General features: G+C 38.1%; 1 pseudogene; it reads right to left on the bottom strand.

Annotated features, from left to right (window-relative positions):
- Positions 1 to 4,327: 4,327 nt before the first annotated feature.
- Positions 4,328 to 5,006, bottom strand: LOC149201458 (protein RALF-like 34 pseudogene; annotated as a pseudogene).
- Between the last annotated feature and the right edge of the window lie 7,973 nt (positions 5,007 to 12,979).

Raw genomic sequence — 12,979 nt, 5'->3', positions numbered from 1 at the left:
TATATAGGTTTTTTACTATTGACGTCGAGTTGAAATTGGTGCTCCATAATTGGAAGATCAAACCCAATTCTTTGATTTGATTTTCTTAGAAAATTTTGTCTTATATGAGAGGTATTCCTTGATCCCCATAGTATGTGTGGTTGTGATTGAAAGCAATTGTGTGTACATTGTATGATATTCCAATGATATTGAAACATTATGAAATTTAATTATGTAAATGATTTATTAGCATGTTTACATCTATTGTCTATTTCTCCATGACTATAAACTTGTCCTGACTATAGGCATACACATGTCTAGATATGGGATGTTGGTTTCATTCTTAAGTTTGCGTTTGCTTATCATGATGGTGTATTTTTCTATAGGCATAATTGAATGAAGTTGATTCTCACCAATAACTTTCATGACACTTCATACATGGTAATTTGGTTGGTTTCATTTCAAGGCCTTAATTTAATCATTAATAGAATTTTGATTTTGATATTTCCTGCATTTTTCCATTGAGAATGATACTTCTACTGATTGAAAATGTTTCCTATGCACACCATCAATATCTCTCCCTTCTTCTTTGATAGACACAAAGACAATCACAAACTAATGCCAAGGGGGAAACCTAGTATATAATATGCTAAGTCACCAGTTTGTTGGGTCATAAAAAAAAAAAAAAACTAGGCCAACATTGGCAGTCAAGGGAACAAAAATTGGAAAAGGGGGGTTTAGGTTGAGAGTCCAAATTCACAGAAAAACACTTCAAAATTAAATCCTTTGTTGATAGGTTATAGTCCTAAAATAGACATATAATTTAAATGATTTATGGGAGCCTGGGGTCTCTCCATATTTTGTGTCTGCCATCATGCCTTGTCATAATAAATTTGACAATATTCACCCCTAAACCACTTTTTTCATATTTCCTCTCCAATTGGGAGAAACTAGCTATCCTATTTCTTCCTGGCTATTGAGGGTGGGGCACTTTTCTACTGGAAGTGCAAGTATATAACCCCCAGTGATTTGGACATTGTTTGCATGTGGACAGATATGAAGAATACACAAGTGAATTACTTCTTTTTAAATTAATGGTTGAAATCTAATAGTGAGGCCACATAAAGATCAAATTATGGCTATGATTCTAGATGTAGTAGAGGATCTCCACTCTCAATAGTTGTCATGTAGTGTGAAATGGTGATAGACCATTGCGTTGTAATTCCTAGATGTTTGACAACCAATCTAAGTGGGAGTCTAGGAGGGGTTTGGCCGAAGCATTGATTCAAGTCCACGAAAACAACTAAGTTGAAGAATGAAAAGAGATGTAGAGCCAATTGTTCCTTCTGACAGATTATATAATATGGGACAACCTGTATCTGTTAGAGAGATCTTGATATAAAAGGGAAAAAGCTAAGAAGGCCTTTTTGAACTCCAGGGAAATTTTCCACAAATAGTTGAATTATGATAACCATCTCTAACAAGAACCACACATCCCCAGATTTTGTACAATTTTCCCGTTATCTAAGGACCCTTAAAGTACTATAAAGGTGAGCGACAGAGACATAGGATAGGTGTGGAGAAATTCTATATCCAATCTCTCTCACTACTCTCATAAATATTCATTGCTATCTTGGCAAGTGTATAACGAGGTAATAGGTCAGAAACTTTATGATGTAGTTTTGAGATTAAAATATTTCTCAAGCTTTTCTAATTGAAGGAACCCATGCATCTGGTAATCATATACATTGGTTAAAGGCACTTTTTACTGAGTCTATTGGTATCAGACCAAGGATCCCTGACAAAATACATATTATTAAGATAAAAAAATGATGCACCATATAGAAAACTTGTTTGCAAGATATCTTGTGGTAGACATATTCCATCACAAAAGAAAGGTTTGCATTCATGTGACACATCTAGGGAGTGCCTTTGGCTATTTTAGGTTGTAGAATATTTTTTTAGCTTTTGTTTCCCTGGATGATCTTGAGAATCCATATAGTAGAAAAGGCCACACCTTACTTGGAAACATCAGTGAAGCCAACTTCCTCATTCTTGCTAAGGCAACAAAAGTCCCATTTCAGTCTGGTAAGGCCCATTTTTTCCTCTCTAGGTGTTGATAAGAACTTATAAGGTTATGAAAAAAATTGTCAACAAACTATGTCTTTTGGAAGGGCATTGGAAAAAGGAATAAAGTGTAGTGAAATTATCTTGATGAGCCACATATTGGTCATCCTCAAAGTGGCAACTCAACCATCAATAGCCATCACATATCATACCGGTGCCATAGGGAAACCTTTTCCTAATGGATCTTAAAAGACCAGAAGGGTTTAGAGGTGGATTTTAAGGATAAATTTAATTTTCCTCGAAAGGTCTTTATCTAGGATTTTCAAATACATATGGAGGTCAGTTTAGGGTCACTTCATTTAGGTATGAGCTTAATATTTTTTGTATTACCAATTGATCATGATGTCAAGTAAATTGCATCTTAAAACTTCTTTTAAACTTTAAGCAAGACATACCCAAAGAATTCCCAATTGGTTTTGTAGTATTCACATGGAAGCCCATCTATTCTTGGAGTTTTACCATCAACCATGCTATTTAGGGTCATGTTAAATTCCTCTAGTGAGATGTTCAACTCACAGACCTCTCTATCCACGTGAGAAAATTTGGATTGGACAACTTGTAAACTTTGAGTCAAGGCCTCTTCATTAGACTTCTCATTGAAGTGTTGGATGTGATATCAGTTTGTGGTAGGGTACAAGCTTTTGAAAAATCTCTTTATTCCTAATGAGCCTACATTTCTTACTCTGAATAGCTTTGATTTCTTCAAACTCCCGTTGTTATTGAAGATCTTGAAAAAAGAGTTTCGTGCATTTATCCTTGTCTGTGAGTCCTATGGAGTTTGGCCCTAATTTGTACACCTTTGTACCCTTAGCATTTCTCAGGACATGCCTCGATCATGGTGCTTGTTTTTCATTTCAAGATAAAATGGGTTTTCTTTTAAAGCCAATCCAACTAAGGGTAGGTATTATTATTATTATTATTAGGAGTGATATTATTCAAATTATTACACATATTAAGAAAACTATTAGTTTTCTTATTATTATTATTATTATTGTTAGGGGTATTATTAAAGAAATTATTATTAATGAGAGGTTTATTATTAATTAAATTATAATTAGTAAGAAAGTTATAATTAGAGAGGATATTATTAAAGTTGGATAAATGAAGGGGAGAGGAAAATAATTAGAGACTTAAGGGAACACTATTAAGATTAGAGAGGGAGGAGATACTATTATAATCAATAATATTGTTAGAGTTATTTTTAGTAAAAATTTTATTATTGATGAAAGAATAAGGATTGAGTGGGAGAATATTAGAATCAGCGAGTGAGGATGAAGGAGATTTTAGGTGGGATGAGGAATGCTAAGGAGATTTTAGGTGGGATGAGGAATGCGAAAAATTTCATTGTCCAATGGTGGAGGAAGACCGGTTAGAGAGGAAATCATTCGGGGAGGTATCAACAGTAGTAGGAGGGTTGAGCAGTAGGAGGAGGATTGACCGGCTGAGGGGTTGAGGATTGAGAACAACCAAAAAGATTGACTAAAAGGATGGCCTACACAGAGGCCTTCTTCGATCAGTTTTATTGTCACTGCTTTTCTTCGGTCAGGTTTTCGATCAATATGGTGAAGGTCGTGGCATGAAACAATCACCATTTGGTTTTTTCAATTAGAATATGAGAAGTTGAGATTGTAATTGGTTGGGAATCACTTATATCGACCTGTTGCAAGCGCTTGATTCAGGGGTACACGTGAAATATTTGGGACGAGGTTACCAAATGGTGAGTGACACAATCTGTAGTTTCCTTTTCTCCCTTTGCTTATTTCTTGATTGAGGGGTACACATGAAATATTTGGGACGAGGTTACCAAATGGTGAGTGACACAATCTGTAGTTTCCTTTTCTCCCTTTGCTTATTATATATGGGAGTTGAAGTAGGTGGTATTGAGTCGATCTCTATATCTCTAGGTTTGCATTATATTTTTTCTACGAAATCATATAAATTTATGAACATTCCTGCTATAGCTAAAATAACATTTTCATTGTAAAATTCTTTACCCTATGTTTTTAAAGCAAAAGCATCTCATTACATTCAAGACATTGTCTATTTTTATTGAACATCCCAACTTCAGTCTCTGTTGTAATTTATGTTTACAAACTGCATAATGGGATGAAAAGCATCGAATATGGTAGGATTAGCAGAGCATACCACACGCTTTTCTCATTTCAGCTAGAATGGGCATCTATCCACCACAAGCCACTCATCTTATTGCAAAAAATGTGAGGCTATTATTGAAAAATAAATACTAGACTAAACTTATGAAACAGAATAGTGATAAAAAAATACCAGACTAAACTTATGGAATAGAACAGGGATCAAATAGTGCAGGTAATACAAGTTCCAGGTAGGGATCAAAAACCCAAACCCATAATTTAGGCAGATTAGTGCCTGGGTGTGCACACAAATAATATTATTTGTCTAGACAACAAAATGTGCCATATAGTAGGGTTCCAGCAAGGGGAAAAAGCAATGAAGCTAAGTGAAGCTTAGCTAGTGTAACACATGCAACGAGTGATATTAGTGCATCTTCTGTGGTAAGGTCTGACGGGGCCTATTGCATCGTACCAATTCCAAGTGTAATAAGACCTCCCAGACCGAGGCCGGCAAGGAACGCGATTAGCAGCCAATGCTCCATAGCTGATGTAGTAACGGATCCTCCTCAGAAGCCTCCCATGTGCCTCAGAATCCATCACAAACTCCTCTTCATCATCATTGCACTCGCCCAGGGTTCCATCGCAGATCTGGCCCGCAGAGGATTCAAACCCTTGCGGCTCATAAGATGCAACACCGTCCAACCAGTTAGAGGTAGCTGTAATTCCCTGGCCATTCACAACTGTATGCAGGGGATCCACCATTAAAAGCACCAAGACCACCAGGAGCAGCATTCTTCCCAACCGATCCATTGCAAAATCAAGAACATAGATTCAAAATTCTTTACCCTATGTTATACAGTCAACCACTTACAAAAGATGAAACAACCGAAATACAGATTTCAATGCTCAAAATATTAGGCATGCATGGAAACTTTGACATGTTTAGAGAAACTCCCAAACAGCAGCTTCACCAGAAAACCTTACAACCATGAATTTGACATATTTTCTTGCATCCCCAAATAGCAGTTTGATGGCGAAAGCTTACAACCGCGAACAGATCTACCTTTCTTCCTGTCTCCTTCCTTCAAACAGAAGACCTAAATCCACTTTGTGTAATGTTCATCAATCTTTGATATTTTCATTTGTAGCTTTGGTTCCAACATTCCCTGAATCAATCTTATCATAATCTGCTGAGGTATCTTTAGTGGTTGTAGCCATTGCAACAACTTTGGCTACAGCTTCTCCAGGAGGGGGATGATCAAACTTGCAAGTTGCACCATACTTGCAAGTTCTAGATTTCATATAGAACAGGCATGTAACTCACCCTCGTGTCTTGGGAAGCCTGCAAGAGTCAAATTCATAGGTTGCTAAGAACGAGCAGTGTCAAGTTCTCCTGGGGGAGGATGGTCAAATTTATAGTTTACACCCTACTTGCAAATCTACAATTTGATTTCTTCCACCCACGTCCTTCCTCAACGAGTACTGCCTAAGTTCGCATGCGCATATTGAACTCGAACCAACTCAATCATCAGGTTTAGCCCGACTCAGTTTGGGATATGTGTAGTGAGAAACCTGTTGTATCAAATCAAAACTTTATAGAATATAATCTGATTTGGGTTACGGCTACTTTGTTTCTATCTTGTGTGATTATTATGGTTTTTTCTCTGATTGATAATTCGGTGGAGACTTTGCGTGTCCAATTTTGCAAGAATGAATGAGAGACACCAGATGGATGCGTGGTGGTGAATAAAAATGCTTGTGTTTGATAATTTGGTGGAGACTCTGCGTGTCCAATTTTGCAAGAATGAATGAGAGACACCGGATGGATGCATGGCGGTGAATAAAAATGATTATGTTTCTATCTTAAGTGATAAATAATAATACATTCCGCAGTTTCTTTTGCATGTGAACGTCTAGAGAATGACCATGAAGTCTTTCTCCACTCATCATCCAGTGCGCAATAATAAGGCGAACCTCTTCAATCAAATCTATTATCATAATTACTTTGCGTTCATTCTCATTAGTTGATTATTGAAATGAAATGAAACATGAAACATTTAAACCAATGCACTCGAATGATCTGTTGTAATAGTTAATACTTCCAAATATGTTTTACAACTAAGTTTCTGCAGTTGTAATAGTTAATACTTCCAAATATGTTTTACAACTAAGTTTCTGTAGTTTCCTTTGATTTTTCTAATATTCTTGTTTAGTTTCTGGATGAGCTCCTAATATAAAAAAGATAGCATAAAAAATACATCTCTATGGCCCTAAACCATGGTCCATGCCCTACATATGGATTTTGGAACTTACGCATAGATTAAGGACTCAACTTTTTGGATTAGGAATGCTAGGAATGGTGTTTGTGGACTAATCCATGGAATTGACTGTCAACTATATTTTAGAGGTACAATATATTCAGTGTGTATATATATAAAATAAACTAGAAACCTGAAAGATGGAAGGCTAATCTGCTAGGGTTTTCACATTAGCTTCTGTGTTTTTGTCATGCCCACTGCTGGGGATTTTACATATACTATAACATATATTAACCAGTTGGTGTTTGTAATTGTTCGTAAACTATAAAAACTCCACAATTCAATAATTGCATCACTTTCAAATAATCATCCAAGGTGATGATAACACACTTATCAAATGCACATTTCACAAAGCACAGGTATCACCGTATCAGTCATAGTGATAACAACTTTTATCTAAAACAGGCTAACTCCCATGGAGGGCTGCAAACATTCCTAGTTTGAAGACTATCTTGTCAAATTTCGGTCATTGGTTGCACAACTAAAAGGATGGGGAGACACCAAATTAGTGAGTGTGTTTTCCTGATTCTATCCAAGCTGAAGGGTCTGTATCAGGTATTTGATTCTAATTTTTATTCTACAATCGATGCACTTAGTGATAATTTTAAAATGCCTTACTCTGAGTTATTTTGGAGACACCAAATTAGTGAGTGCGTTTTCCTGATTCCATCCGAGCTGAGGGTTTCATATCAGGTATTTGATTCTAATTTTTATTCTACAATCGATGCACTTAGTGATAATTTTAAAATGCCTTATTTTGAGTTATTTTGGGTCATGTTAAACTCCTCTGGTGAGATGTTCAACTCACAAACCCAACTCACAAACCTCTCTATCCAAGTGACAAAATTTGGAAGGGACAACTTGTAAACATTGAGTCAAGGCCTCTTCATTAGACTTCTCATTGAAGTGCTCGATGTGATATCAGTTTGAGGTAGGCTACAAGCTTTTGAAAAATATCTTTATTCTTAATGAACCTACATTTCTTAGTCTGAAAAGCTTTGATGTCTTCAAACTGGTGTTGTTGTTGAAGATCCTGAAAAAATGAGTTTGGTGCATTTATCCCTATCCCTGAGTCCTATGGAGTTTGGCCCTAATTTGTACACCTTTGGCTTTTGTACCCTTAGAATTTCCCATGACATGCCTTGATCATGGTGCTTGTTTTGCATTTCATGATAAAATGGGTTTGCTTTTAAAGCCAACTTAACTAAGGGTAGGTATTATTATTATTTTTTTCCAGTGGAAAAATCGGTAACTTTTTATTAAAAAATGAAAAGTTACACTAGCAGATGCATTGAAGCATTTCCGTAATCTGCCCATTGGGCTCGAGTGCTTTCGCACCCCACGCAGCGTTAAAAAACTAACGTGCAGATTGAAGAGAAAGAAAGGGAAATAGAGAAAAAAAGAGAGGGCAAGAAAAACTGAGTTTCGGTTTTACACATCAAGTTTTTCTTCCCTTTTTCTTTTCGACCTTGCGCCACTCTCCTTGGGTGGGCTCGATCGAAGCTATGACTAACTGTGTTTCTGCTTTCTGAGAACCTGCTTCCTTGTCTGAATCTGAAGTATCTGACTGGTGATGTCGTTTGATCCCTCCCATGCTTTGATCCTCGTTTGCCTTCTCTACCTGATTTGGGTGAAGCTGTGAGACCTTGTTGTCTAATGTGGTTCCCTTCTGGGTCTCCATTTCTTGGGATGACTCAACATTCTCTGCGGGGGTATCTTCTTCTTCTGCTTCTGATTCTTCATCTTCTGAGTTAGGGGGAGAAAATTGCCATCCTTTCCTCTGCTTCCCTTTCTGCTTTCTTTTGCCGTTTGCTTTCTTGGCTTCTGGACATGTGCTTTGCAGATGTCCTGTTTGCCTGCAGAACCTACATCTGAAAGCTGTGTTTTCATAGTCTAGTGCTTGCAACCAATTTTGTTGTTTGTAGATCAGCCTTATGTTTTCTGGCAGCCCTTTGCTTAGATCTACTTCCACACAAATGCATGCGAATGTGTAGACCCTTTCATCAATCCTTTCCAGATCTGTTTTGATGTATTTCCCTATGCTGTTCCCAATTCCTTCCAAAACTTGTTCACTCCAGAAGTGGAGGGGAAGGTTGTATAAACGGACCCAGACCGGTACTTTGGATACAGTCATTTTGTTTGGATCAAAATCTGGAAACCATGGAGTCATGAACAGTCCCGCCGTTCCCCAGAACCAAGGTCCAGCACTGATGATTGTATCCCTGACTTCCCTGGATGCAAATCTAACAATGAAAAACCCCTTGGAGCATAAATGTATATCACATTCCATGGTCCAACTGTTGAATATCCAGTGAAATAGATCCGTAGGTTTTGGCCAAAAACTGTTGAAGCGACAGATTAGGGCCTGCGTTTCATAGTCCTTTACGAAATCATCAATCCCTGAAGAATCAAAATTGAGGGTTGGAGTTTGCCCTAGCTGATCTACTATGTATGGCCTGGGTATATATCCGCCTTGATCTGGGGAGGACCCTGGATCTCTGTTGCCTTGAAGAATGTTTTTGTAGGATGAAACTCCTTTGGGTTGATGCTGAGGTGCTGTCTTTTTCCCCTTGTCTCCTCCTGAGAAGCTTGGCTGTCCCTGGGGCATAGCCCCTCCTCTCAGCCTGAGGTTTAAAACAATAGTTTCTTCTGGACTGATCTCATAACTTCCCAAAGTTCTACTGTCCTGGAGAGACCACCTGCCACTGACCAAATGTTGAGTCTGAACAGGATATCCGGTCAGTGCCCAGATTTGCTGTTTCAGCTGCTTGATAGTGCTTCCTGCATGTACCCATACTAACCAGGATTTCCCCTCAGGGGTTTTAATAAAAATCTGAAAATGAGTTGTTGTTACCTGAAGGCTGGGTTTTCGCTGAGTTCCTGATCTGCCTAAACCAGTGTCGCTGCTGATTGCCAAGTGCTCTGGCTGTAGGCTGTCTTCCAGATCTAACCTCTTATTGGACCTTTCTTCCCTTTGCATGTCAAGATCTGCTTCCCCTCCGCTCGGTCGATGCACAATTCCACCGATCTGCTGCCTGGTTTCTGAGTTCAGGGTTCTAGGTTTTGAGTGTTCTCGAAAATTGGTCAGATCGGATAGATCCATTCTGGATCTGCAAGATTTGGCCCAATCCATTGTGAGAGGGAGCAGATCTGCAACATGCAGTCCCCCCTCTTTGATTGCAACTACCGAATCATTGTGAAAAACTACAGGCCCAAACCCTACCACGTCCCGGCGCGCTCTCTGATCTCCCCGGGTTCCTTCTCTTCTTCCCCTGCAGAAGATATCGTGCATCACGATGAGGTGAACCTCCACTGCGTGCAGACAAGGCGTCATATTCATACTCTGCTTCTTTTCCAATGCTCCCTGCACAGGATCCAGCCCATGGTCCATCGGAATCTGGCCCCATCGTATGATGAATCGAACCCTGGGCCTCAGGATTATCTTGCAGCAACGAGTGAAAGGCAAGGGATCGAGTCCTTTGCTTGCCGTCAGTGCAGATCCGCTCAATCTTTGTTCAGAGGGATCAGAAACCTTCATATCGACAGCACGGTCCACAGCAACAACGGGGTTTTCTCTCACGAGATCTACGCTCGTGACGTCTAGGGTTTGATCGCCATCGTATTTCACATTGAGCTTAAACTCCACCGAGCGATAATGGCACTGGGCATCGCCGCCGCAGGTGTTGCAGTCACAGGAGAAACTCATTTCCATGGCGCGCTCTCTGATATTAAAAATACATTTATTATTATTTTTAGGAGTGATATTATTCAAATTTTTACACATGTTAAGAGTATTATTAGTTTTCTTATTATTATTATTAGGGGTATTATTAGAGAAATTATTATTAATGAGGGGTTTATTATTAATTAAATTATAATTAGTAAGAGAGTTATAATTGGAGAGGATATTATTAAAGTCAGATAAATGAAGGGGGTGAAAAATAGTTGGGCACTTAGGGGAGCACTTTTAGGATTAGAGAGCGAGGAGATATTATTATAATCAATAATATTGTTAGGGTTAATTTTAGTTAATTTTTTGTTAGTGATGGAAGAATAGGGATCCAGTGGGGGAATATTAGAATCTACACGTGATCAGGACGAGGGGGATTTTAGGCGGGATGAGGAATGAGAAAAATTTGATAGTCCAATGGTGTAGGAATATAGGTTAGAGGGGAAATTGTTTGCCGAGGTATCAACAACAGTAGGAGGAGGGTTGACCAGGAGAGGGGTTGAGGATTGACAACAACGAGAAGGATTGACTGAAAGGATGACATGCACAAAGGATTTCTTCGATCTGTGTTACGTACACTGCATTTCTTCTATCAACACCATGAGAAACCAGTGTCAGACAATGCAGTAACTATAAAAGGATAAATAAATAATGCGACTAAAAAGTTGATTTATTTGTGGATGGAAAAATCTAACCTCGTGAAAATCATATTTCTTCTGAAATCTGGACGGGGTCCCTGTTTTACCCTTTAATCATTGATGTGGTCTGTGTTGTTCGTGGTTGTCATTGAAGTTGTGTTACCTAGTCGGTTGCCTAGATTATATTCGACTATACCCTCGGGTTGCCTCTAGTTCTTGAGAAAGGCCAGATCATGTCATTGTCACTTGGAAGGTATAGTGGACAAATTTTCCATTTATGTTGTCAATTGTTTCAGGATTTTAGAGTTGATTTTGGAGTTTTTGGGGTTGGTTTCGGTGTTGTGCCTGCCAAGAAAAGGCTTCTTCTATGGAAAGTTGTGTTTTCTATGAAATAAAGTTTGCAACTCACTAGATTTACTTGCAGCCCAAAGGAATTGAACCTTCTTGTTTGACCGATATCTTGGAAAGGCAAATCTTGGGTGTTCTTGATTTTCTCACATCTTATTGAATAAATAGAAATTACCTTAAATGTTGTTATATATAAACTCTGTGACCTTGTTTTTCTCACACCTGCTTAAGATATAGACCCCCAAAATTGATTTGGTATGCTTTTATGGGTCGTACTTTATTTCTCTATATGCATTTTGAAAATTTGTTTACATAATTTGAATTTTTGCTGCCCCCAAATACTACCTAAACTGGCTTTCTTTACTCAATAGTCCTTTTTGTGATTAGGAATAATTGGAAATCCCATTCTTTTCCCTCAATCGTTTATATATATATTTCTGGAATTGAGAATTATAGTCGAACATGTATTGTCATTGATGTCATCAGAAGATCAATATGGTGAAGGTTGTAGCATGAAGCAGTCACCATTTGGTTTTGTCAATTAGAATATGAGAAGTTGATATCATAATTGGCTAGGAATCATTTATATCGACTTGTTGCACACCTCCCTCAATAAAGTGACAACAAGTTTGGAGATCCCTCGATTCAGGGGTATACATGAAAGATTTGGGATGAGCTTAACAAATGGTGAGTGACACAATCTGTAGTTTCCTTTTCTCCCTTTTCATATTATCGATCGGAGTCGAAGTAGGTGGTGTTGAGTCGATCTCTATATCTCTAGGTTTTCATTATATTTTTGCTACAAAATCATAGTCAATTTCTGAACATTCCTGTGATAGCTACAATAACATTTTCACTGTAAAATTATTTACCCTGTGTCATACAGTCAACCACTTACAACAGATGAAACAACCAAAATATGCATTAACTGCATGAATATGACGTTCGCAAACACCTATCTAGATTCAAGTCTGATATTGACCTAGGGGTTCCTAAGGTTGAGGATCCATCAAATGCACACAATTGACTAAGTTCTGAAATATAGAAATAGGAGATATGCAACATCTAGCTTCACAAACTGCGAAGTGAATCTCAGACACGGGTCTATCTAGATTTGTGCTCGATGGAGGGGTAGTAGAGCATGCAACACCTCCAACTTATTCACCCATTTATGGGAGTTGTTGGGTCTGTTAATCATGAGGAGCTAGGGATAGATTTTGGAGCCAAATTGCAAGAAGAGAAATTACAGTAAGACCATGAAGCAAGATTCCTATGCACTTTGTAGTGGGTATCTAACAACCAAAAAATGTGGCAGCGTTGGTATTTGGGGGTTGAGATGTATTTCTTTCAAGAAATTTAGGATATAATGATTGTAATCTTTGTGTATAAGGGGACAAGCATACCTCTATGTAACAAAGGAGGAGAGATAATGTGCTCTGAGGAGCCTTAGTATGCATGTGGCATTAATCATTGGATGGAAACCATGGTTTGGACCTATGTGATGCATTAAAGATTAGAGGAGGAGCTAATAAATAAAGAGATTGTGTTTATGATGCCACAGTTTGTGTATTCATGTTCATTTATATGCTAGAATTAGGTGTTAAATCTCTCTTGATTCCTACAATTATAATGTTGTGTGGTAGAATGTATTTCTTAGTTGTATCAATACATAGGGCGCAAATTGACATGGTCCTAGCTCAAACATTTCTTTAAGCAATTGGTTGGTCTCTATATCTCCTATGAAGATAC

This window comes from Pinus tabuliformis, chromosome 2_1, assembly GCF_031772625.1.
Source record: "Pinus tabuliformis cultivar Carrire ecotype Pingquan chromosome 2_1, CPIR1, whole genome shotgun sequence".
Taxonomy (NCBI): domain Eukaryota; kingdom Viridiplantae; phylum Streptophyta; class Pinopsida; order Pinales; family Pinaceae; genus Pinus; species Pinus tabuliformis.
This window is presented reverse-complemented; position numbering and strand designations above follow the sequence as displayed.